Source organism: Phyllobates terribilis, unplaced genomic scaffold (assembly GCF_046119375.1).
Source record: "Phyllobates terribilis strain yellow unplaced genomic scaffold, ASM4611937v1 Scaffold_5__5_contigs__length_657084704, whole genome shotgun sequence".
NCBI classification, from domain to species: Eukaryota; Metazoa; Chordata; class Amphibia; order Anura; family Dendrobatidae; genus Phyllobates; species Phyllobates terribilis.
Window position 1 is genome coordinate 598,964,957 of NW_027362765.1, and position 26,742 is coordinate 598,991,698.

The 26,742-nt window shown below is 43.1% G+C and overlaps 1 protein-coding gene across 6 annotated transcripts in view; it reads right to left on the reverse strand.

The window, feature by feature from the left end:
* ZMIZ1 (zinc finger MIZ-type containing 1) overlaps window positions 1-26,742 on the reverse strand; it is a 479,207-nt gene that overhangs the window by 129,771 nt on the left and 322,694 nt on the right. Inside the window, exon 4 of one of the 6 annotated variants that reach the window (XM_073686020.1) lies at window positions 18,694-18,802. The exons of the other annotated variants lie outside the window; for them this stretch is intronic. The gene's annotated coding sequence lies outside the window, so the exon portion shown is untranslated. The remainder of the gene's footprint in view (window positions 1-18,693; window positions 18,803-26,742) is intronic. 6 annotated transcript variants of the gene reach the window in all.

Genomic DNA, 26,742 nt, shown 5'->3' on the forward strand with positions numbered 1-26,742 from the left:
AATAGAAACAAGTCACCAATTCTGCATTTATCACCCACTCCTGGTTTTGGCTCCCACTCCTGAGAAAAAATACTGACCGAATACTGACCAAATACTGATAGTGGGGCCGTGGCCTAAGGGTGAGGCTTCTAATGAACTTGTGTGACTCATCAAGTGTTCATCTGGCTTTCAGAAAGTATTTGCTACCATCAGGAGTATTTTGCAGAGGTGGCGCTGGTACACAGCTCCACACACTGCTGAGCCCTATTCCACAACTGTTCTAAGCCAGAATATCGCAAGAGCCACTCAACTAAGTAATGAGAAACAACAGGTCATCATCAAATGGGTGTGTCCTAATAACTGAAGACACTACCTATCCCATACAAATATTTAAGCAAACATTTTATTACACCAAGGGTAGACAAATATTTGTAGACTGTAGGAGCAAGTCTGAAATCTCCTGCAGCTAGTCTTACTTATTATGTAGCCAAACAAGAACTTTCATAGTCACAAACTGAAAATTATTTTAAAAGACAGGAACCGAAGGCAATTTTTAGCTGCACTGCATACCTGTCCAGCCTTGCATTGTAACAATGACAGCTGCAGCCATTCACTGGTGTTAAAGGGAATCGGTCTCCAGGTTTTTGCTACCCCATTTGAGTGCAGCATGATGATTCCAGCAATGTATCACTTACAGGGCTGCTTGAGGTAGTTTTGATAAATTCACAGTTTTATCTGCTGAAGATCTACCAGTTCTCTGTATGCAAATCAAATCTCCACTGACTGACAGCTTTCTGTGTACCCTGTGCATAGGCAGAAATATGCCAATCAGAGGAGGGGGTGGGGTTATACAGTGTTCATAAATGAGCAGGACTACAGCAGCAGGTTTACCAGTCCTCTAGTGATAAAATCTCTGTTTTATCAGAAGAATTATCAAAACTATAGCAAACAGCCAAGTAAGTGACGCTGGAATCAGGCTCTCTGTCTTTACATTATTCTTCTCTCGGATTAGGTGGCAAATACCTGGTTAATGGCGAAGCAAGCAGGGAACCATAGAAAGAATTAGAGGGGCAGGGGACTTATTAGATAAAAATGGCTTACTACCTTTTTCTTAACTTTGGCTGGTCATGGAAAACCCCTTAAGATTTTATTTATAAATACACATGTGACATTTCCCTGAATGATTCAAGCTCACATCTGGCTGCAGCATTTGTTCCATCACAACAATCATTCAAAATAGAAAAGATTTTAAAAACAAAATCTAAGTGCAGAACTCTTCTCTGGCACTGGGGACCCAATTTAAGGGCCATTTACACTGGTCGATAGTCCGTCCGTTTATAACGGTAACAACCCATCGCTCACAACAATTGTGTAATGTGAAGGGACTGAGTAACTGAACGATGTGTCCAAAAACGTTCGCTCATCCTGCATGACATCGTTTATGAGACTGAAGAAATTCTCGTTCATCTTTTAATGATTGTGTAATGTAAATGGAGATTGTTTGCTTGTTCAATGATTAGACCGGCAACAAGGAGGATGGGAAGGACCACTATTCAACCGTTTCATTCACGATTCTCGTCCTGTAGAAACATTTCTCTGCCATCGTTTGCTCATCTTGAGTTACGATCGCAGCAGTCTTCACTTAAACAATTATCTGCTGGTGTAAAAGAACCCTTCGGGTTCAATTATAAGAGTCGTTCTTACTAATGAGATCAGAACCACATCTAAAACGTGTGTAACCCACCATTGCAGTCATTCTCCGCTTGGTTTTCACAAGTGAACCATTTTCCAGGTATTAATTGTAGAGACAATTCATGGTAAAGCCTTGTGTGGTTCTTGATGTTTGGTCAATAAAACATATCACGTAAATAACTCTTTGATTAAGTGCACACTGTGCGTTTTTGATGCGTTTTTTCCACGCGGAAATGCATCAAAAATGCTAGGTAATCACTCTGCCAGCTAATTCAATGGCAGTCCTGATGTGCTGTGCACATGATGCGGAAATTTCCGCTCAGGATTGTCATTGCGTTAAAATATGCAGCATGTCCATTCTTTGTAGCGTTTCTGCAGGGCAAAAACACTCAAAGAATGGTACCCGGGCCGGGGAAGAAGACTACTTCTCCCAACATCCAACCGCCGCTCCAGCTGATAACAGCGAGAGCGGCGCATCTGAGGGGAGCAGTAGTCTCCTCAGCCGAGCCGGGGCTGCGCGATGTAAAAAAAAAAGTAAAAATCTATGTAAAATAAAAAATAAAAAAAAACACTTTTATCCTCACCTGTCCGAAATCCCGCCGTTCTCCTGATGTCCCCCGGCGACGCGATCATTCTGGTGGTACACTGACGGGAGGGCGCTAGCTCCCGGCAGTGTATATCGCTGCCGCCGCCTGAGGTCACGCGAGTGCATCAGCTGAAGATCAGTTCACATCATATCAGTTTACAGCAATGGTGCTGTGTGGGAATACTCTCACGAATATTCCCACGCAGTACTGATGCAGTATGAGGTCACTGGGGCTGATCAGCTGATCTTCAGCTGATGAACTCACATGACCTCAGCCTGCAGCAGCGCAGCAATGTACACTGACAGGAGTGATCACACTCCTATCAGTGTACAGTGCTGTCTTCTACAGCAGTCACATCAGTGACTGATGTGGCTGCTGTAGAAGTGACCCAGATCGCCGTGGAACAATCTGGATTACGTCATGACAGCGAATAGGTGAGGGATATGGTTGTTTTTTATTTTTTAAAGAAGATCGAGGGCGTCGGGAATTGAGAGAACAATAAAAAAATTATTAAAACCATGTGTAATTTTATTTCAATAAAATACTTTATTCTGGCGGTGTCTTTATTGAAAAAGCGTTGAGAAAATTAATTACGGGGTTAGTAATGGGGGCGCTTTATAGATGCCCTACTAACCTGGGCTTTATGTCAGCAGCCAAGACAAGGCTGACATGAACCCCAACCCCATTACCCCATTCGCCACCACTACACAGCAGTGGGAAGAGCGGAGGCTAAGCACCAGATTTGGCGCATCTTATGGATGCGCCATTTTTGGGACTGCTGAGGGGTGATATTATTAGCCGTGGAGGGGGGCTAGTATCCATGGCCCCTTCCCTTGCTATTAATATCAGCCCACAGCTATCTGTTTAACCTTTTCTGGTTAGATTTTATAGGGGGACCCTACGTCAATTTTTTTCTGGGGTCCCCCTGTAATCTAGCCAGTAAAGGCTAAGCAAACAGCTGTGGGCTGTTATTAATAGCCAGGAACATTTTTAGCTAATGGCCCCTTCCCCAGCTACTAATATCAGCCCCCAGCGGTCGGCTTTCCCTCTGCTGGTTATAAAAATGATGCAGGAGCCCACACCATTTTTTTAAAAATTTTAGGCTATGTGCCCACGATCCGAACGTAGCTGCGCTTTGGATGCAGCATATTTTTTGCTGGGCCCAAAATGCTGCGTTCTATTGAACGCAGGTAAATCCACATGTGTTCACCTAACCATGCGGATTTACTGCATTCAATACATTCTAGTGGTCAAATTTCTGTTGCGGTGACTAGCGACTCCGCAAGAGAATTTGACATAGCAACTCTCAGCTGCCCCTGAAATTACATGAATGGAAATGCTAATGAGATTGGGTGTATGGGATTAGGTGACACCTAGCCCTTTTGTTTGGTGATGATGTCAATCAGACCCTTTCATTACTAAAAGCTAATTAAAGTAAAGTAAACAGTTAAATAAACACACACACAGAGTAAACACTTAATTTGAAATACAACAGACACGTTCTTTAATCATTTAAATTAACCAATATACTCACCCCAGGTCTGATGGTGTCCAAGGGTTGAAGCGATGTCCCACATTTCTTTTTTCAAATATCTCTACTTAGGTCCAAAAAGCATTCATTAATGTCCAAAAACACATAAAAAAGAATCAAAAATGCATAAAAATCGCGTCAAAACGCTAGTTTTTTCCGCAGCGTTTTTCTTGCCAAGAGATGCAGAAACGCTGCAGAAATTTCTGCATTCAAATCCTGAACGTGCGCACATAGCCTAGCCTTAATTAGATTGGAAGTGAGAGGTGCTAGATTAGAAGGATATAGGAGTGTTAAACTGGCCATACACATGAGATAACTGTCAGCCCAACAGTCTCTTCCAACTCCTACATATATATGAGAGCTCATGTGAGATTTATGTAGTAGAAGGCTAAATGTATTTAGCAGCAAAACAATTTTTATCAAAAGGGTTGTGCAAGATTAGAAAAACAAGGCTGCTTTCTTCCAGAAATGTTCCTTCCACCTGTCCATCAGTTGTGTGTTGTATTGCACCTCAAACCTATCCACTTTAGTGGAGGAGAATTGCACTAACCAGACAGCTGCTGGACTGGTACTGTGCCATTTCTAGAAGAAAGCAGACATGTTTACCTAATCCTGTACAACACATAATAATAAAAAGCAGCAGCTCTAAAAGAAGCCACACAAATACACTGAAGAAATCAGCAGAGTCATTTGGTAATCTACATTGGGTAGATGGGTGGATGAAGCATGAGCTACCTGTTTCAGCATAATGAAATAACGAAAATTTCCATTATAAAAAACAAACCAGGAAGGTTGCGGTGGATTTCTATGATATTCTATGACTGTCAGAATAGCTGTGTCGCTCCAGATGTGAAGCTTCTAGTGCTTGTAGTATGTGTCTGCTAATTATGTATTCTCCCTGGTAGCACCCTGTATTCGCACGCAGTCAACGTGAGACCAGGGAGCAGAATTAATTACAATCTGACATATTCCATCTCCAGCTAGTGCGTCCCAAGATAATGTTTTTTTCTGTCCTGAGTTCCTATAATTAGCTGTTGGCTTGATCATCTCCCCTTCTACTGCAGCAAGGGCACCTTGATTGCAACTCCCCAAATGTCACATTGATCTATGTTATATGGCACATAGTGCTCACAAACCACTCGCATACCTCCTCTGGTCATGTGATATGGAGCAGGCTTACAGAATTTTTGTACAGATTTAGTGTCTCACATAAACAAGCCCAAACTGACAGTATGAACTAAACACTAACCCTTACAGAAATGGCACCTTTGGTGTTGTGATCACTGCCTCTGTTCTGCAGAAACCGAAGACTCATTAAAAATACTAAGTAGGGTGCACTGTTCTGCCCACTCGTTTTGCTGTCCTTGCCTCCCTCTTGGATGACTGACAACACTGGCTTAACCTGACTTTCCCCTGCAAACAGTGATCACTCCAGGCAAGCCAATGTGAGGGAGGCGTGCAAAACTAGTGGGCAGAAATGAGCACTGAGCTTTTTGACCACATCAAGGATGCACCAGGCGCTCTAATTAGCATATATGCTAAAAGAGGTTATAAAAAAACAAATCTGTTCTTTACTCAACGTCCCCCGGTGTCAGCTATTGGCTGCAGCGATGACGTCATGTTGACCGAGTGGCAGCCGCTCCCCAAAGCTCAGCGACCCTACTTGTGTAGACGGAACGCTCCGCTCAGAGCCGCTGAACTTACAGATTGGCTGCCGCACTGTAGACAGGTTATCAGCGCTGCAGACAATAACAGACAGCAGTAGTGGACCCAGCACTGAACCCAGGGGCAGTGAACACCAAAGGTGCAATTTTTATAGGCGATATATCTCTTACAAGGTATGTGCATATAGTTTATGCTGTCAGTTTGGACAGATTCCCTTTAAACTTGCTTTATGAGTAAGGTTTAAAACTTGCGCTGCAACAAGATAACATGCTTTTGATGTCTAAGTGCCTAAAATTTCAACTTGAGGCTGAAGGGAGTGAGTATCTTTGGGAATTCATTACATTAGTGATCCTGAGTTACAGCCTATATTACTTCCAGAGCAGAAATCACAATTCCACAGGCTGATCAGCTTGGACATCCCAGCATTCTTTTCTGGTATTTCATTCTATGGTGTTGTGGAATTCAGGGGAGTGTACAAAAACTAAGGTGATTGGAAGCAGCGATCACATGACTGTTGGATGTCTTTATTGCAAGCTGATGGGACCTCTGAACAGTGCTGAAGTGTTGGGGGCTATTTATTATATTACATTCCTTATGCTATCACAACTTTTAAAAATCCTAGGAAACCCCTTTAATGCATAATAAATATTGCAATGTATTTACAAAGTACATTTGACAGACTAAAGGATTAGAAAAAATGGCTGCTTACTCTGAAAACCAACACCACAACAAGTCCATGGGTTGTGTCTGGTATTACAGCTCAGCTTCGTGGAAGTGAATGGGGCTGAGCTAATGATGGACAGGTGCGGTACCGTTAAGAGAAGAAATCAGCCATGTTGTTCTAATCCTGCAAAACCCAATTAATAATTTAATAAAATGAACATTTGGAAAGAATGTGTGTAGTACTGTAGGTGGTCAGAATGTTACCAGCCTTATCAGTACTGTAAAAGTAGTGGAGAAAAACACTAGGATTTATTTCCTCCTGATCCTTTTCTTTTCTGAGGTGAGACAATGGCTGACCTTGTGTCCCACAATAAGAGGAATATTAGCATGGCTGCGATTGCAATATGAGAGTATCATGTGCACTTACTATTTGGGTCAGGAGATCTGCAGTCAGTCTGTTCATCATGGTCCGTACTCTGACCGCAACACACCGATGTGTGAATTTAGCCAAACCACCTTCCAATCACCAATGCCTCCTGATATAGGAGAGATTTCTTGGATGTTAAAGTGTTTTTCCACACAATATTGATGACTTATCATTAGGCCACATTCACACGTTCAGTATTTGGTCAGTATTTTACCTCACTATTTGTAAGCCAAAACCAGGTGAGGAACAATCAGAGGAAAAGTATAATAAAAACACGTCACCACTTCTGTATTTATCACCCACTCCTACTTTTGGCTTTCAAATACTGAAGTAAAATACTGACCAAATACTGAATATGTGACTGTGGCCTTAATGAGGCTATCAGGGACTTTGAGACTTTGATTTTTCCCCTATTGGGTTAAAAACTTACAGGTAGGTAGATGCCAACTACCTACCTGTGCTGCCCTTCGATAATCTCTCCCGGCTCAGAACATTGACTCTTCTTCTTTTGATCTCACATCAACAGAGCATTTCTTCCTCTTACTTCTGCCGACATCATGCTGACTGACAGTCGTAGGGAGCCGGCTGTCAATCAGCATGACGTCAGCAGTAGCACCTCGTCGACAGAACAGAGCAGAAGAGAAGGAACTGGAAGAAGAAAGAGCAGTCTGTGATCTCTATGAGCCAGGCGAACAAGCAGGTAGTTAGGAACTGCCTGCCTACAAGTTCTTAGCCCAAAAGGAGAATAAGTCTTGAATAACCCTTTAAAACAAGCCATCAGCGTCAGATTGGTGGGATCAGACTCTCAGCACCCCGCCATTAAGTTGTTAGAAGGGGCTCGGACAAGCTCTGTGGATTCTTCATGGTTGATATCTTTCATCCACCTGTATGCCATACACTTAGTAGCAGCTTGCTGGGTATTGCAGATTTGTCTGATTCATATGAGTAGGACAGCACTGCAGTACCCATCACAGATGCTACTAAGGGTACAGCGTGCAGGAAGGCAGAGCAAGGTAAACAATAAACTGCTGACCGGCCTTGGGTTCTGCGCTTCAGACTACAAGACGATGGCTGCTAGTGATGAGCGAGCATGCTTGTTACTTGAGATTTATGAGCATGCTCGGGTGTTCCCTGAGTATCTTCAGCGTGCTCGGGTGTTATGTTTGAGTTGAGCTGTGTGCATGATTTGCGACTGTTTGACAGCTTTAATACATGTGAGGAATGCTTGTTTCTTAGGCATTCTTCACACGTATTAAAGCTGTCAAACAGTCGCAAATCATGCACACAGCACGAGTCCAACATAACACCTGAGCACGCTGAAAATACTTGGCGAGCACCCGAGCATGCTCACCGAAAGGGTTAACAGAACATACTCGCTCATCAATACTGGCTGCATTTGTATTTCTATTGCACAAACCAATCTGGAGCTGTACATCTAAATGTACTCGGCTCACTCTGGAGGTGGCTGCAGGCAACCAAAAAAGGTAACACATCTCTGTAGACAATTTTTCAATGTTTACCAACGAATGGGGTTTTTGTGGTTACATACGGAGCTGGAACTTCTTTTATATGGCTATGGCGTACAACAATGCATTTCTGAATCACATCTGAAGACCTGACACAAGAGTTATCCTGCAATAGATTTTTAGATAAAAAAAAAATAAAAAAGAGCACTTAAAAAACTGATCCTTTCCCGCATCGATTAAATGAAGTGCAGTGGAGTGGAAACACCTGAGAAATCACCGGTCACTGTAATAACATGGGCTGATCTCACACACACAATATGGATGCATTTTAAAAAAAAATTGTAAGTGGTTCCTTCATTCCTCAGTTGATTTGTCTTCCATTATGAATGTTTCTAAAATTCCCTTTATTTCCAATTATTTTAAAAACAAATCAGAGATGAAAAGTTGGTTACAGTCTGGCAGAAGACTGAATACATCCTATAAGTGAGATAATGGAAGCCAATCCTTGGTTCATTCATTGCTTTGACCCCTTCAGAGTGAGCACCATCCACGCTGGACAGATCTGCAACACATTGCTGAGCACTAACGGGATTAAAATCACAGATGCTGAGCGAGCTGGGGGACTGCCAATCTCATTTTATGGAGAAGTGGACATTTTAGAAATGATTCTCCTGAGGTGCTAACCCCACTGCCACCAAAATATAGAGAGGTGGTACTAGTGTGCACCAATGTACAATACCAGAAAATAAAAAGGGAAAACTAAATAAATGGAGGCGTGTTATAGTCCAAGACGATTTTCTGCAGCTGACATACTCATCTACATTTTTCTCGCTAACAAGATTTTCCGATCTTAAACCTGGCTTGAATGAATAGTGATTGTTCCCTTCTGGTTAGGAAGGTGCTGCATTTGCTCATACCCCATTCACTGGCCTAGAATCAGCCAGGCCTCAGATGGCTGTTTCCATGGCAACTTGGTTCATTCAATACAGGCACATAATGAAGACAATGTGTTTTCCATTTAGATGAGTTTTAGAAGGGAGAAAACAAAAAAAAAAAGAAGAAAAAAAAAAGATTGAGCGACAGTCTTAAGCATGTGAGAGTGTTAGTGAGACTATACATGATATACGAACACACACTCTTTATACACATATACACACACACATATATATATATAATATATATATATAGGCACACATTTCAGTCTATATGGGCTTATACATTCCTTTTTACCACTAGGATTTGACACTACAAAGTACAGGAGGCGTGAGGGCCCTGGTCGCAAGCTTACAACTTATAAGGAATTCTCCTGGCATCTCCTTCCTTGCCGACCTCTTACATTTTCTTTGCTGACCCTTGAAAACATTATTCTGTCTGGTGTTGCTTTATTCAGTGACCACTGAGGTTTCGGACTCACTAGCCCACTGAATCATAGTGAAATCAAAGTAATGTATCAGCAATCATGGTACATGTACAGGTTTATTTGATAAAATATTTTATTTCCCATGGGCAAGTAAAATACACATTTTATATACATTCTAATGGAAATAAGTCGTTTTCCGTCTTACCCTCCAAAATAAAAATTTCAAGATAATTACCATTTTCTGACTTTGGACAAACAAGAGTCGTCACAACAAGTAGTAGTACACTGATAAGTTAGGAAATGGAACATACATTTAGTGTGATAGCCAAATAAAAATTACATTTCTTTCTGTCAGAAACTGACTCCTGAAACTAATAAAATTATGGGGCTTTGCTAAGAAGGAAAAGTACAGCCGAAGAACAATTGTAATGTAATTATTAATGAGGCATCAGTATATGGAGAAAGAATGATTGATTATATCCCAACATGTGATAGGTTATATAGTAGCTTTAGTAAATGATGAAGCCACAAGCAACACTTGGCCAACAGTCCCAACGTCACAAAATTCAGCTTTCATGTGCTTCAGTGCTATACTGTTCAATGAGCACTTGCTAGGAAAAGCCTCAGAATTGCAGATACATTCATCAGACAAGCCATAGTATCAATTTTTGAAGCATCATTGGTTTAATTGTCAAAAATGAGCTGTTGGGAGCGCAGACTTTGCTTACACCTTTCTGCTGCGTGGGGGAGACAGAAACACCACCTATAATCCCTGACAGTTACTGAGATCAAAAACAAACAAGCTGTTGCTCATCAGAAAACACAGAGTACCTCAATATTTAACAGCAAACAGACCACATGGATAGGAAATAAAACAGCAGAACTGTACAGTAAGGCTAAGCGCCCACGATGCAGAAATGCTCCGGATTTTTCCTTAGCATTTCTGCATCTCCCTGGCAGAAATAACGCATGCGGATTGTACATGCGTTTTTTCTGCCAGGTAGAAGCGTTTTAAACATGCGATTTCGCATGCGGGCTGTCAAGCCCGTTTCCAAGCGATTTTAGCAGCACTTGGAAAGTGCTTGACAACTTGGTCACACTATATAAATCCATGCAACGGGCATGGATTTATATAGTGTGACCAAGTTAGTTAAAAAAAAAAAAGAATAAAAATGGTAAAAAATAAAAAAAAAACATTATACTCACCTTCCGATGGCCCCCGGTCTACTTATCCGATGCTTACGGTCTTCCCGTTGTCTCGCGGTTGTGTAAAAGGACCTTTCATGACGTCATTTAGTCATGTGACAGGTCACGCGACTGCCGACGTCAGCGGTCGCATGACCCATCACATGACTAAATGACGTCATGGCAGGTCCTTTTAGACCATCGCGAGCTGCCGGGGAGCCAGGACGCATCGCTATGGAGACCGGGGGCCATCAGAAAATGAGTATAATGTATATTTTTTATTTTAATTCTTTTTTTTTACAGGTACTATGGTACCCGGGTCTGGAGGAGAGTCTCCTCTTCTCCAGACCCGGGTACCATCTGCACATTGAATCGCTTAATATCCACATGTGCACATGTAGTCATGCGGATGTTAAGCGATTCAATGCAAGTCAATGGCGGCAAAAACGCTGCGATTACGCAAAATAATTGGTAGTGCTGCGGATTTTTCCGCAATGATAATCAGCAGCGGAAATTTCCGCAGCATGTGCACAGCACATGCGGATTATCATTGGGGAACATAGCAGACCTTCTACCAAGCAGTTTTTAAGCATTTCTGCAGCGGAATCGCCGCTGCGGAAATGTTTAAAAAACGCATAGTGGGCACACAGACTAAGGCTCTGTTCACATTGCATGTATTTACTGCAGGTCCTCCTACATATCCCATTGTATATAGGCAGGGTGTATAGACTGGGGCTTCCTTTATGACACAGCCCCTTTAAATTGATTTAAAACTCAGTAATTATTAAATATTAGGAACAGGAACTGAAAACACAGAAGAAAGAGGTAAAATGTCAGCCCACTGTAAGAAATCCAATCAAAGGATGAAAGACATTAAAGAAAACCTGGATTAAAGAAAACCTAAGTAATATATTTTTCTGTAATTTTTCGATTCCTTTCCAATTGGACTTCATTCATTCTACAAGTGACAATACTCTGCATATACCACAGGTTAATAAAATTCTGTAAATCACAGCACGTGGGCCAGACACTTATATAATTATAGACTGTACCAAATTTCAAATATTTAAGAAAGAAAAAAAAACAACACAAACGCAGTGGGCCTGACAACCTTGTCTAGGCAAAAAAGACACCCATAATGGCGTCACTAACATCTTTTAGCAAGTGTTATCACAGCAAGGTTAGAGAAGCAGCTTGCCTCTTCCTAGGCACGTCAAGTCGAATCAGATTCTTAATTGCATAGTTCTTGTCTAGGTCTCTAAACCTTGATAGATCATTCCCTCCAACAGCTCCATCATGCTATTCATCATGTGTTCAGATCTGATAGCTCTACTGCAAGCAGTCAACGGAAAAATGCTTACTACAGCACCCATAATGCTCCCAAAGTCTTCAGGATTTGATCTGAAAGCTCAAGAGATTACATTTTCACACATACATGCCCTTCTGCATGATGCTGGAGCACTGACGGACAATTATTTCAGAATTTACTTTGAGATAAAGGCAATATTCTGCTTGTAACAGTTTAAAGACGAGAAAGAGAACACCTTGTATTGTCCAAGCAAAAAACAAAAAAAGTATAGATAACCCAAAAGAACCAAGTTCCACTATAGGTATCATAGGACAGCTCATCTGCTGTTTACTCAACTGCAATTGTTTTGTGTTATCAGAACCGCAGTTTGTGTCGGAGGAGAAGTCACAATGAATTTCTCGCCCCAGAACACAGCTATACAGAGCCGAGTCTGGACCATTTTGCAGGTTTATTTTAAAGCACAGTGAGGACCAAACATTTCCTGAGTACAGGGAGGGAGGGGAGAACAGAGGATTCACTCCAACCATCTTTACAGCCTGCAGCAAACAGGAAACATGTTGTTTTTCATATTCACGTTCCTACCTTTAACCCCTTCCCAGCAGGTCGCCGCATGCATGCAGCATCCCATTCGCTCCATTCACGCTAAAGTAATTAGTAGCAAGCAAACGGAGAATAAACATGTGATTTCTGGAAGCTTCACATGTTCTGGACATCTGTATTCACAATTAAATGTACCCAAGTGAAGAAAAAATAGCGTATGCTACACTTCATGAAGATTACCAAAAATCTCATATTAGGTTTCACAATATTTATAAAAAAAATAATAATTCACTGGAAAGGTTGTATATTGGTGCTAGCACACAAAATGCAGAACATGTCTAACAATTGCTCTACAGAAATGATGGGGTCACATTTTCATAAGTGAAAACCGGAAAAGGAGATGAGAATTCTAATTACCGCGGTGCACAGTCCTAAGAAAATGCTGCTCCCTGCAGACAGGTAAAGCATACTCTACTTTCACAAGAAATTATTATACAAAGTGTGCACAATTATTAGGCAGTCTGTATTTTTGAGGATTCATTTTATTATTGAACAACTACAGCGCTTTTGGTTGGTCCAAAAGGTTAATAAACCTGAAATCTGAATATTTAAGAAAGCTTTGTCTTTCTTAAAGCACCACTCCAGCATTTTTTTATTGCACCACTGAAGTGATGCTTTAAATGTAAGTCCACGGTCCCCTGTCTGATACTCACCTTCCGGCATTTTCATTAGCTTCCACACCGCTCCCTCCGGTCTCCGGAGAAAAGTGACCTGCCGACTGTTCCAGTGTTTCATAGATTGTGTGGGAGGTCACTTTTCAATACAAGTCTATGGGAGTCTCGTTCTGGCTGTCATAAACTTGCATTGAGAGCTTATGACGTAGCTTCTGAGTTCTGGCCAGTCAGAAGCTACTGTCACAAGATGGCGCCACGGGACTGGAGTGGCCCCGAAAAAAGGTGAAGACGCCGGAGGGTGAGTGGCTTATATCTAAAGCGCCACTCCAGAGCTGAAAAAAAAACAATTGCTGGAGTGGTGCTTTAAGAGAATATCTATGTGTGCAGAATTATTGGGCCACTATTACAATGCAGAATTATAATGCAACTAAATTAAAAACCTAAATTTTCCATCTATATTGTTTATTTTCATCTGTTAAAGTGAGAATAATAACCAAACAAATAAAAATGTGCAAAAATACATTGTTGACATTTCACAAAAAAATATCAGTGACCAATGACAGTCACAAGACTTCCATCCTTAGAGTCAGTTTCTTAATCTGTTGACAATCAACTTTTTGAGCAGAACCTACCACAGCTACCAGACACTAATGAAGGAGGTGACTGTTTTCCTTCACTATAAATTTTCTGTTTAACCCTTTCGCTCCCTGGCGATTTTCCGTTTTTCCCTCCCCTTCTTCCAAGAGCCATAACATTTTTATATTTTCATCAATATAACCATATGAGGGCTTGTTTTTTTCAGCACGAGTTAGACATTTGAATAACACCATTCACTTTACTATATAGTGCACTGAAAAAAAGGAAAAAAAATTCCAAGTGCGGGGAAATTTCGAAATAAGTGCAATTCCACAATTGTTTTTTGGGGTTTTTACTTACTATGTTCACTATATGGTAAAACTAACCTGACAATATGATTCCCCAGGTCACTACAAGTATGCAGACCCCAAACATGTAGTTTTTTTATCTTTTTCATCTTTAAGGCCTTTACTAGCAGCCGAGCAGTGAGAGACTTCAATGCGGCGATGAAGCATTGTCCTGCAGAATCACAGTTTTCCTAAATGATAGAGACTTTTTCCTGCTTGAAGAAAAGTGTCTAATAAAAAATGGCAGTAGGTTTTGGAGTTGATTTTGAGTCCATCTTCAACCTGAAAAGGTCCAACTAGCTAATCCTTAATTATACCAACCCATAGCAGGACCCCACCTTCACCCTGCTATTATCTGTGTTATCCGTCAAAAGTAACTCTCATCTCATCAGTCCATAAAACCTGTGAAAAATCTGTCTTCAGATATTTCTTGACCCAGTCTTGATGTTTCCACTTCTGTGTCTTATTCACTGGTGGTCGTATTTCAGCCTACCCTACACCAGCCATGTCTCTGAGCACTGAACACCTTGTAGTTCTGTGTCTTGTTCAGTGGTGGTCGTATTTCAGCCTACCCTACACCAGCCATGTCTCTGAGCACTGAACACCTTGTACTTCTGTGTCTTGTTCAGTGGTGGTCGGGTTTCAGCCTACCCTACACCAGCCATGTCTCTGAGCACTGAACACCTTGTACTTCTGTGTCTTGTTCAGTGGTGGTCGGGTTTCAGCCTACCCTACACCAGCCATGTCTCTGAGCACTGAACACCTTGTAGTTCTGTGTCTTGTTCAGTGGTGGTCGGGTTTCAGCCTACCCTACACCAGCCATGTCTCTGAGCACTGAACACCGTGTAGTTTTGTGTCTTGTTCAGTGGTGGTCGGGTTTCAGCCTACCCTACACCAGCCATGTCTCTGAGCACTGAACACCTTGTAGTTCTGTGTCTTGTTCAGTGGTGGTCGGGTTTCAGCCTACCCTACACCAGCCATGTCTCTGAGCACTGAACACCTTGTAGTTTTGTGTCTTGTTCAGTGGTGGTCGGGTTTCAGCCTACCCTACACCAGCCATGTCTCTGAGCACTGAACACCTTGTAGTTCTGTGTCTTGTTCAGTGGTGGTCGGGTTTCAGCCTACCCTACACCAGCCATGTCTCTGAGCACTGAACACCTTGTAGTTCTGTGTCTTGTTCAGTGGTGGTCGGGTTTCAGCCTACCCTACACCAGCCATGTCTCTGAGCACTGAACACCTTGTAGTTCTGTGTCTTGTTCAGTGGTGGTCGGGTTTCAGCCTACCCTACACCAGCCATGTCTCTGAGCACTGAACACCTTGTAGTTTTGTGCCTTGTTCAGTGGTGGTCGGGTTTCAGCCTACCCTACACCAGCCAGGTCTCTGAGCACTGAACACCTTGTAGTTCTGTGTCTTGTTCAGTGGTGGTCGGGTTTCAGCCTACCCTACACCAGCCATGTCTCTGAGCACTGAACACCTTGTAGTTCTGTGTCTTGTTCAGTGGTGGTCGGGTTTCAGCCTACCCTACACCAGCCATGTCTCTGAGCACTGAACACCTTGTAGTTCTGTGTCTTGTTCAGTGGTGGTCGGGTTTCAGCCTACCCTACACCAGCCATGTCTCTGAGCACTGAACACCTTGTAGTTTTGTGCCTTGTTCAGTGGTGGTCGGGTTTAAGCCTACCCTACACCAGCCAGGTCTCTGAGCACTGAACACCTTGTACTTCTGTGTCTTGTTCAGTGGTGGTCGGGTTTCAGCCTACCCTACACCAGCCATGTCTCTGAGCACTGGACACCTTGTACTTCTGTGTCTTGTTCAGTGGTGGTCGGGTTTCAGCCTACCCTACACCAGCCATGTCTCTGAGCACTGAACACCTTGTAGTTCTGTGTCTTGCTCAGTGGTGGTCGGGTTTCAGCCTACCCTACACCAGCCAGGTCTCTGAGCACTGAACACCTTGTAGTTCTGTGTCTTGTTCAGTGGTGGTCGGGTTTCAGCCTACCCTACACCAGCCAGGTCTCTGAGCACTGAACACCTTGTAGTTCTGTGTCTTGTTCAGTGGTGGTCGGGTTTCAGCCTACCCTACACCAGCCATGTCTCTGAGCACTGAACACCTTGTAGTTCTGTGTCTTGCTCAGTGGTGGTCGGGTTCCAGCCTACCCTACACCAGCCATGTCTCTGAGCACTGGACACCTTGTACTTCTGTGTCTTGCTCAGTGGTGGTCGGGTTTCAGCCTACCCTACACCAGCCATGTCTCTGAGCACTGAACACCTTGTAGTTCTGTGTCTTGTTCAGTGGTGGTCGGGTTTCAGCCTACCCTACACCAGCCATGTCTCTGAGCACTGAACACCTTGTAGTTTTGTGTCTTATTCACTGGTGGTCGTATTTCAGCCTACCCTACACCAGCCATGTCTCTGAGCACTGGACACCTTGTACTTCTGTGTCTTGTTCAGTGGTGGTCGGGTTTCAGCCTACCCTACACCAGCCATGTCTCTGAGCACTGGACACCTTGTACTTCTGTGTCTTGTTCAGTGGTGGTCGGGTTTCAGCCTACCCTACACCAGCCATGTCTCTGAGCACTGGACACCTTGTACTTCTGTGTCTTGTTCAGTGGTGGTCGGGTTTCAGCCTACCCTACACCAGCCATGTCTCTGAGCACTGAACACCTTGTAGTTCTGTGTCTTGTTCAGTGGTGGTCGGGTTTCAGCCTACCCTACACCAGCCATGTCTCTGAGCACTGAACACCTTGTAGTTCTGTGTCTTGTTCAGTGGTGGTCGGGTTTCAGCCTACCCTACACCAGCCATGTCTCTGAGCACTGAACACCTTGTACTTCTGTGTCTTATTCAGTGGTGGTCGGGTTTCAGCCTACCCTACACCAGCCATGTCTCTGAGCACTGAACACCTTGTAGTTCTGTGTCTTGTTCAGTGGTGGTCGGGTTTCAGCCTACCCTACACCAGCCATGTCTCTGAGCACTGAACACCTTGTAGTTCTGTGTCTTGTTCAGTGGTGGTCGGGTTTCAGCCTACCCTACACCAGCCATGTCTCTGAGCACTGAACACCTTGTAGTTCTGTGTCTTGTTCAGTGGTGGTCGGGTTTCAGCCTACCCTACACCAGCCATGTCTCTGAGCACTGAACACCTTGTACTTCTGTGTCTTATTCAGTGGTGGTCAGGTTTTGGTCTTCTTACCTCGGCCATGTCTCTGAGCACTGTACTTCTTGTACTTTACACTCCAGGGAGGTTGCAGCTCTGGGATAAGACAGCACTAGAGGATAATGGCTTCCTGGTCGCTTAACATTTGATTCTTCTCAAATCTTTGACAGTTAATTTGTCTTTTTTTCTCAACACGTTTTTTGCGACCCTGTTGACGATTTGCAAAAAAAAACTTTTCATGGTTCTCTGCTTGTCCTAATATCTTAGCAATTTCAGAAGTGCTGCATCCTCTGTAAGACTTGTAACAATTTGTGACTTTACAGAGAGAGGTAAATTTCTTTTTTGGCCCTTTTTGCCTGAGGAAAACAAGCTGCCTAATAATTCTGCACACCTTGATAAAGGGTGTTGTATCCTTAGGCCTCACCTTCCTCATTACATGAATACACATCACCTGATCTGCTTCATCCAATCAGCATTCAGGTTTATACAGCTTGGAGTTGGAAAAGCTGCATAAAAATGATGATATGGTCACAACACTCACTTGCCTAATAATTCTGCACACTGCAGGACTATGCAGTATAATCATTGTTCTAAATCACTCTATTACACGTTTTTGTGGATAACCTGCAGTGCAGACTAGCTAATAAACTAAGGAGCTTCCTTCGTCTGCTTTTAGGCTCCCGTCTTCAGTGTGAGACAGTGTCATAGGATTTTACAGCACTCGCTCCCACACTGAAGACGGTAGCGAAGACCAAATTATTATACTGCACAGTCCTGCACTATATTCATTTTCTTGTGAAAGTAAAGGTACGTCTTAACATGGATAAAAATGGTCACCGGTGCCAAGTATAAAGTGGTGTGGCTGCAAAACCCTCATTACGACTGTGGGCAAATGTTTTGACTACTAAATCTATGTTTATTACATGAATAACAGATGTATTAGTGATGGTTTCTGCAGGGAGGGCTGTGCAATCAGTAAGGACTGAAAGAATTTAAATGACTTTATTTCAAGAGGCTGTTTGGTTACCTCATTTATAAATCCCCTAATATGGCATTCTGAGTTTATATAGGGGCGATCCCTTTATACAACTAGTGGAATCTTTCAAAGAGTTTCCAATATGGACTTCTGACATCTAAACATATGCCGTAGAGCTTGATCACTATGTGAAACAAGCTTTAAAAACACTTTTGCACTTATCAAACGCGTTTAATTTAATACTCAGTTCTGTTTGTTTTTCTAAGTAAAAGTCAACCTAGTTTCTCAAATGTTTTTTTAAATTCATATATTACAGTCTTCATAGCTCAATAAGCTTCACTGGATCCAGTGAGAAGACAGCACTCTGGAGAATCACATTAATCTCTCCATCAACTCCAGCAGCACAGCTTGGAATGGCTTGTTAGCTGATGAGGTCTTAAAGCTGCTCACAGGCTCTGTAACTAGACACCTTGAAACCTGCTACTGATAATGCCTTTGTTCTGACTTCCACTAACACAAGAGTTTTCTCATTGTAGTTCCTCAAAGGATCAGTCTGTTACAGCACTCACCTCAGCTGAAGCACAAAGAATGGCCAGATCTCCTACTTCAGCACAATGATGATTAGCTCATGCACTGATAGTGCGAACATATAAGAGCTTCCAACCCACCGGGACCGACCTGAAAAGCAGTGAACCAAAATGTTCCATTATTTTATATGTTACATGCAGCAGCAATGGGAAAAGTCGGCCCTGGGTGGAGTCTCGTCTCTGGTCGTATCTTTAAACTATATTTTCTCTGAAACGTCCGAGCATCTTAGAGAAAAATGATGCGGCCAGGCTCTGATTCTTGCTGTCCGTGGATTAGGCAGCATAAATCTGGTGACAGGTTCCCTTTAAGGACAAAGCTTTAGTTTATTTGTGAAGATCAGTTTTTGTGGCATGAGTTGTATTGTTCAATAGCACAATTTTGGGGTACATATGACTTATTGTTTAACTTATATTAACTCTTTCTGCCATTGTTTCTGTGTTACAGTAACTTTGTGGCCTAAAGTGCATGATAACGTCATTCTGTATGCTGTGTGAGTTACCATCTTTTTTGTGAGATGAGTTGAAGCTTTCATTGCTACCATATCGGAGAACAAAGGGTCGCTTATTACATTTACTATTTTTTTTATCTAATTTTTGTGTTTTTTAAATACCACTAGGGATTTGCTCACTAATACAATATACTGCAGCAATTCTATGTTGTACTGTATTATGTATTTCAGTATTAGGCCCGGCGCGGTCTAGGAGGACCAAGTACGACCATACCCAACCCATCATGGGAGAAGAGGGGAAGTTGAATTGTTGCATGGCCAGGACTAGAGGTTTCTCAGCTGGAGCCAGGCTGTCTCATGAACCTTCCCCACTGGACATGGGACATCTGAGCCAGGCTTCTGATGCAGTGTGGTAAAAAAAAGGCATATGATTCGGAATAAATAATGCTGCATTCACATATCCGTGTGTCATGGTCCGAGTATGGACTGTGGATTTTCTACAGGTCTCCTGACCCGAAATTGACAGCCTCATTTATATATATGAGGTTGTCAAGTTCAGGTCAGGATACCAACAGGCAGTCCATGTATCACGATCCATACTCAGACAGTGACACATGGATTTGTGAATACGCAAATAGCAATTACTGTATTAGTAAGACCCTCCCAAACCTTTCTTCTAAAAAGTAAAAAGCCACCACAAATACAACCAATGTGTCATTATGATCCCCATCAATAATAAACGAGGGAGGACATAATGCATGTGCAGTCAGCTCAGCTGCACTGGGTCCCAAAGGGGAAATAGGCCCTTGGTTCCCAGCTGTACAACAGTCAGTGCAGCTGAGCAGAAGAATAAAGGAGGTGTGTTGTGCCCTGATTGGGCATGGGTTAGTGACACAATGGGGCAAGGCTTTGCCAGGAATTGTATATGCATCGTGTCAACTGTGATTGGTGTGTATGAGGCAAGTGTCTGGCGAGTGGCACATATGTGGCATGTGCTTTTATGTATCTTTGTTGCAATAAAAGTTATAGAGGCCCAGACACATTTCTTACACAGGGGCCCCAACATGTGTCCACCCCTGAGAAATATATCTCATTAACTGATATAATCTGGAATAAATAAAAAGAGAACTATTGTCCACCAAATATATCCAAAATCAGAAAGCTAAATTTCTATACAGTGTAAAAATTAAAAGTGCAGCTTCTGAAAAAAATACTACCAAAGGGCAGTGTGCATGCTCAATAACTGAGCCATTAAATTCCCTTGTGCACAGCTGGTGGGCCCTAATGCAAAGGCTCCAACAGGGCCCCCAACTATCACAGGTTTTTAATAGTAACAGTCTCCCAAAGGGACCTTTTAGGCCCCTCAAGGCTTTAGGACCAGGGTGTGACTGCAACCTTTGCACCTACTATAGATACGCCCCTGCTTGTGTAACTGTGGGTGATGAGGCATTGTGGACTCCAATATGACTAGTGGGGATCATGAGTGTTGGAACCTTATCAAACTAACATTTATTACCTTTCCACTGGATAAGTTATATAGGTTTTTGGCTGCAATATTCCAGAAAATGCCTTTTCTTTTAAAGACTTCTAGTAGGCGCCATATTGTTATAAATGAGAGGAACTAATGTACTTAAATTTTGAATCCCACACTATCCCCAACTTTCCAGCACACATTGTTGTCTTTGGCAGCACAATAACACACGACTGTGGAAGCAAATACCATCTATACTGATATAACCATTGTAGACAGTGAATGTATGCAATGGGATCATGCAAATGTTAAAGATGTATTCTCAAGTTATGAAATTGATTTTGTTAGACAGCATGAAAATAATTAATTTTGGGGTTGACTTGCTTTTTCTATCTCCTGTCATTCTCCTGTAATAAAAGATTTTAACTTTCATAGTGTACCGCTAGTTTCCATTGAGTTAAGCCACTTGAGGGTGATCCGGAGACCAATGAAATAACTAAATCACTTTCTAGGTAGCGCCATAATATACAATCATTGCTGAAAGTATTCGCACCCTTGAAATTGTTGCAGAAAATTAAGTATTTCTCCCAAAAAATTATTGCAAATACACGTTTTGTTATACACATGTTTATTTCCTTTGCATGTATTGGAACAAAAAAGAAAAAAAGGCAAATTGGACATCATTTCACACAAAACCCTAAAAATGGTCTGGACAAAATTGTTGGCATGTTTCCAAAATTGTGGGTAAACAACTTTATTTCAAGCATGTGATGCTCATTCAAACTAACCTGTACCAAGTAACAGGTGGAGTCAATATGAAAATCACACCTGACAACAGATAAAAAGGGGAGAAGACTCAATCTTTGCATTGTGTATCTGTGTGCACCACACAAAGCACGGAGAACAGAAAGAGGAGAAGAGAACTGTCTGAGGACTTCAGAACCAAAATTGTTGACAAATGTCAACAATCTCAAGGTTACAAGTCTCCAGAGATCATGATGTACCTTTGGCCACAGTGCGCAACATAAATTAAGAAGTATACAACCCATAACACTGTAGCTAATCTCCCGGGACATGCGACAGCAGAGAAAAATTGATGAAGGTTTGCAACACAGGATAGCCCGGATGGTTGGTAAACAGCAACAATCAAGCTCCAAAGAAATTCAAGCTGTCCTGCAGGCTCAGGGTACATCAGTGTCAGCGCAAACTATCTGTTGACATTTGATTGAAATGAAACGCTAAGGCAGGAGACCCAAGAGGACCCCACTGCTGACAGAGAGACATAAAAAAGCTAGATTGCATTTTGCCAAAATGTACATGAGTAAGCTAAAATCCTTCTAGGAAAGCATCTCGTGGACAGATGAGACCAAGATAGAACTTTTTGGTAAAGCACATCATTCTGTTTACTGAAAATAGAATGAGGCCTACAAAGAAAAGAACAGAGTACCTACGGTCAAATATGCTGGAGGTTTAAACATTTTTTGGGGTTGTTTTGCTGCCTCTTAGGCTTATTTACCCTCTGGGTAATTTGGTAATAATGGAGACTGATGTTGAACGCACAGAGATTACCTTCCAAAGAGGGAAGAATTTGAGAGTCTACTTAACACATAGTCACTTTAGTGGTAAAAGAGTGATGAGACCAATTACCTGGTTAGAAGAACATCAAAGCGGTTTGAACCCTTGTGGTGGCTGCACCTTCTGCACATACTTACCTCTGTGCTATGCGCTGCGCTGAGGGACCCAGTAAGACTAACACCAAACCAGGAAAAGCGCAGCCACAGACGCACCTGGTACAAGCTGCCCAGCTAGGCGAGCCCTTGAGGGCTGGGAATACTCTTTAACCAGCTCCCATTAAATGGAAGGGGGACTTTGGCAGAGCCCTTCCTAGGCCCACTGTCGCCAGACAGCTGGCGTTTGGTGACATGGCTGGTGCCTAGTCAAGAATCAAGTGAGTACCTCTGCAAGAACCCCAGGAAGCGTAACCAGAAGAGAAAATGAGAAAACCCCTGAAAAGATAGTAAGACTAATGCTAGCACCACTCACCACCAAGCACATATGAAACTGCAATAAACAGCAAAGGACTGAGCAGGGAGCAGGATTATATAGCCTGTCTAATGATCAGGTGTTGATTACCTCCCAATCATCCCCAGACAGCCACTCCCTGCTAGCTTCAACAGCAGACTGGACAACATTCCACCACTGCATATTACCAGACAAACCAGCATCCTGCATTGCCTGGCAACCAGGGAAGACAGTGTCCCATCTTTCCCGGGCAGAAAAATCAGTGAGAGACATGGCGTTCCGCGTCCTCAAACATCCCACAACACCAGAACACAAGAATGGGATGGTTTCCCTGCACCTGTAGTAGCTCCGCCTCCAGGGTCAGGACAATGGCGGCGCTTGCGACCGGAGTAGCGTAGCACCAGACCTGCTCCATTCCCAGGTGGGAGCACAGAACCACGATGCAAGGGAGTCATATACTCAGCTAAATGTCCTTGCCAAAAATTGTATGTAGGCAAAACCATTCAAGAAATTAGGAGGAGAATCTCCAAACATCTAAATTCAATCAACACAGGAACAGATAACCCTCTATCCAGACATATGAGAGGTTTCCATACTGCAAGACCTCTGGATCTGGAATTTTGGCCCCAATGAAAGATTTAGCTACAGTGCCTTTTTATTAGGAGACTCGATCCTAGTTATGGGAAAAGGTAAGTGAGAAACTTATATAAAAAATGTTGGTAAATTACTAATGCTGTGATAATGGGATGGTATTGTTCCACTCCGGTTATTCACCCTCCCGTAGGATTTTGTTGATTTGTGGTTTTGTTATTTTTGGAGCTTGTACTGACCTATATACATGACCAGGCGTAAAGAGGTCATTTATTTATTTCATATCCCTCTAATGTGAATGATTGTATTCTGATTATGGTCAATAGATTATTTGCAATGTGATATTAATATAATAGAATGTAAGTATCATCCTAGGGAAAAAAATAAATATATAATTTGTTTACTGGTAAATTGATCTTAATTAATTCTTTACTTACCAATGGTTGCCAGTCTATGTGTACAAATACTACTAGTTTAATGATATATGTCTGAAGAAACTTCGTCTTTTATCAAAGTCCGCTGACATGAGCACGGAATATATTACTCTGAACTGTAGGCTAAGTCCAGATACCTGCGCACTACGAAGCAACAGCGGTGCGCACATGCGGTTATGTCGGCGCCCTGATGTGATTGGATGTGAGTTGGTATGACACCATCAGAGTGGTGATTGGACAACGCCGATAACCAATGACGAGGTACATAAACAATGACGTCCCAGCGCATGGCCAAAGAGAACTAATTTTGTGTGTTATTATTGGACAGTTAGCAACCTATTATATGACGATATGCAGCGGTGACGCTGTTGGTATCTGACGTCGAAGGAGAGCATTGGATATTTCCTCTCCACAGTTACTATGTAACTAAAGGGGAGGTAAGTATGTAGCGCCCTGAGGGTTCGGTTGCTACAGGGGTATTGCACCTCAACCAGAGGTGTGAAATTCCACTCCCAGGTAAGGATGGAGTGTGGACCAGGGCTCAGTTAGCTGCACATACACATACACACTCACCCCATTTCTGGGGGACAGCTCGACGGTGCTCCCATCTTATTGCAGGCACAACTGACCATGTCCCTGGCTGGAGTGGGGAGGGGGGAGAGAACCCAGTGGTGTAGGAGCAGAAAGGGGGCGGTTTCTGGAGCATAGGAAGGAGCTCATTGGGTGCAGGTCACCTGAGCTCAGACACAGAAAAGTAGATAAAAGGTGGGAGCCATCTTAGTTCAGTCAGTCAGTACAGTGGAGAAGTGACAGGGAGCAGGGGCTCTGTAGGAGCTCTGCTCAGAAGGCAGGCCTAGAGAAAAGGCCGGGGCCAGAGAGGAGAAGGAGAAGGAAGGAAAGAGGAGAGACAGAGGAGTAGAAAGGCTCCAGAAACAAGAAGGCAGAAGGGACCCTAAGAGAGCAGAACGGACAGCAACCGTTGCAAGCCCGCGTTATATCGGGTGAAGGGTCAGGCCGCAGAAGGGTACCGGATTCCCAAGTTGGTGGAGGTAAATCATCTCTCAGCCAAAAACCGGAGGTCGTGATCATCTATTGGTGCGACCCCTTGCTACACCCGCTAGGAAGGCACCACATAGGGTCAGGGAAACTGGCGCCAAGTTTCACCAAGAGAAGGCCCGAGGCAGCTGGACATAAGCGTGGTCACTGGTGGGGCATGAGAGGCCAGAGAAAGGACAGAAGGGGGTCCTGTGCCATACTCCTGAACTGCCTGGGGGTTGACTGAGCCCCTCACCTGGTGGACGCAGCACGGCTTGGGCAGTCATTGCTGACAGAAGTGACTTGGATACCAACTGTGAGTAAAAGGCCTGAACTGCACCATTGGACTCTGTGTGATTTATGCTGCGCCTGCACCATCACCCCCAGCATCCACCTACATTGCCCTGAGGCTACACTCTTCCCGTGGGGAGTTATCCTATCCCTGTGCTGCACACCAACATCAGCCTCAGCGGTCTGCCTTGCAGCGGCGGTCATCCCTGACCGCAATCCACGGGTGGAATAGTCGGACATTCATAGCTCTACAAATAGACTGCCACAGCATTTGGTCTGACCACCCTGAGCCACGGGATCGGGTTGCCACTACTACTCCCATCATCGCACTGAAGCCCGGTTCCGGGTGCCCCACGGCCCAGGGGGCGAGTCAAGTATATGGTTTCTTATGTGAATATAATTGTCATAAATTATGATTGGTCTACTAAAATGATGTGTATGATTGGATATGTAATAGCAGTTAATCTATTGGTCTCTAAGGGACCTATGGTGTCTAAACAAAGGCTTTGAAAGGTCAGCACCCCTTTTTTCTTCATTCATTATAGCTCCAACCCTCTAAGGAAGCCTGTGAGGTGAAACTTATTGGGGTGGCTATGTGATGGTTTTAGTTAGCACTAGTGAAGCCAGTGTATATCGTAGTGAATAGAGATTCTGATTAAGCCGTTTCCAATCCATGAACTGCAGTCATGGTGGATATAGCATAGCCATTCTCCTCCGTACATCTCTGAACTAATCTCCTGATATATTCCATCACGTATTCTCCGGTCCTCCCAAGACCACCTCCTCTCCTCCATACTTATTTGTTCCTCACCCAATCGCCTCCAAGACTTCGCCTGAATATCCCCCATCCTCTGGAATTCTGTGCCTCAACATGTCCAATTATCTGCCACATTCAGATCCTTCAGACGGAATCTGAAAACTCATCTCATCAAAAAAGCTTACAGCCTGCCATGACCATGCTACCGCCTCAACACCAGACCTGCGCCTCACCACCACCAGAGCTCCACAACCCCCCAACCTACTGTCTCCTTCCCCATTCCTGTAGAATGTAAGCCTGCAAGGGCAGGGTCCTCTTCCCTCCGTACCAGTCTATCATTGTTAGTTTGTTTACTGTAAGTGATATCTGTATCTTGTATGTATCCCCCTTCTCATGTACAACACCATAGAATCAATGGTGCTATATAAATAAATAATAATAATAATAATAATATAGCATAGCTTTGGGAATATAAATCAGATTGATCAATGAACCATACAAGTCCTAGAGACTATAATTGTTAGAGAAATAGCACAAGCACACTGATGTGTTTTTAATTTATTTACCACAAAAAATAAATAATAAAAGTCACATTTTAATGCATCCCTCAATTAGGGGTTATTTACCCTCTGGGTAATTTGGTAATATGATTTTTTCATCCCTAAAGAGGTGTATACACTCATTGGTTGAATTGTTTTGCTGCCCCTGGCACTGGGTGCCTTGACTGTGTGCAAGTAATCATGAAATCTGAAGATTACCAAAGGATTTTGGGGTCGCAATGTAGTGCCCAGTGTCAGAAAGCTGGAATTGCATCCTACGTCACGGGTCTTCTAGCAGGACAATAACCCCAAACATACTACAAGTAGCACCCAGAAATGGATGGAAACAAATTTATGGAGAGCTCTGAAGTGGCCAGTAATGAATCCGGATAGAAATCCCATTGAACACAGTGTGGAGAGATCTTAAAATTGCTGTTGGGAG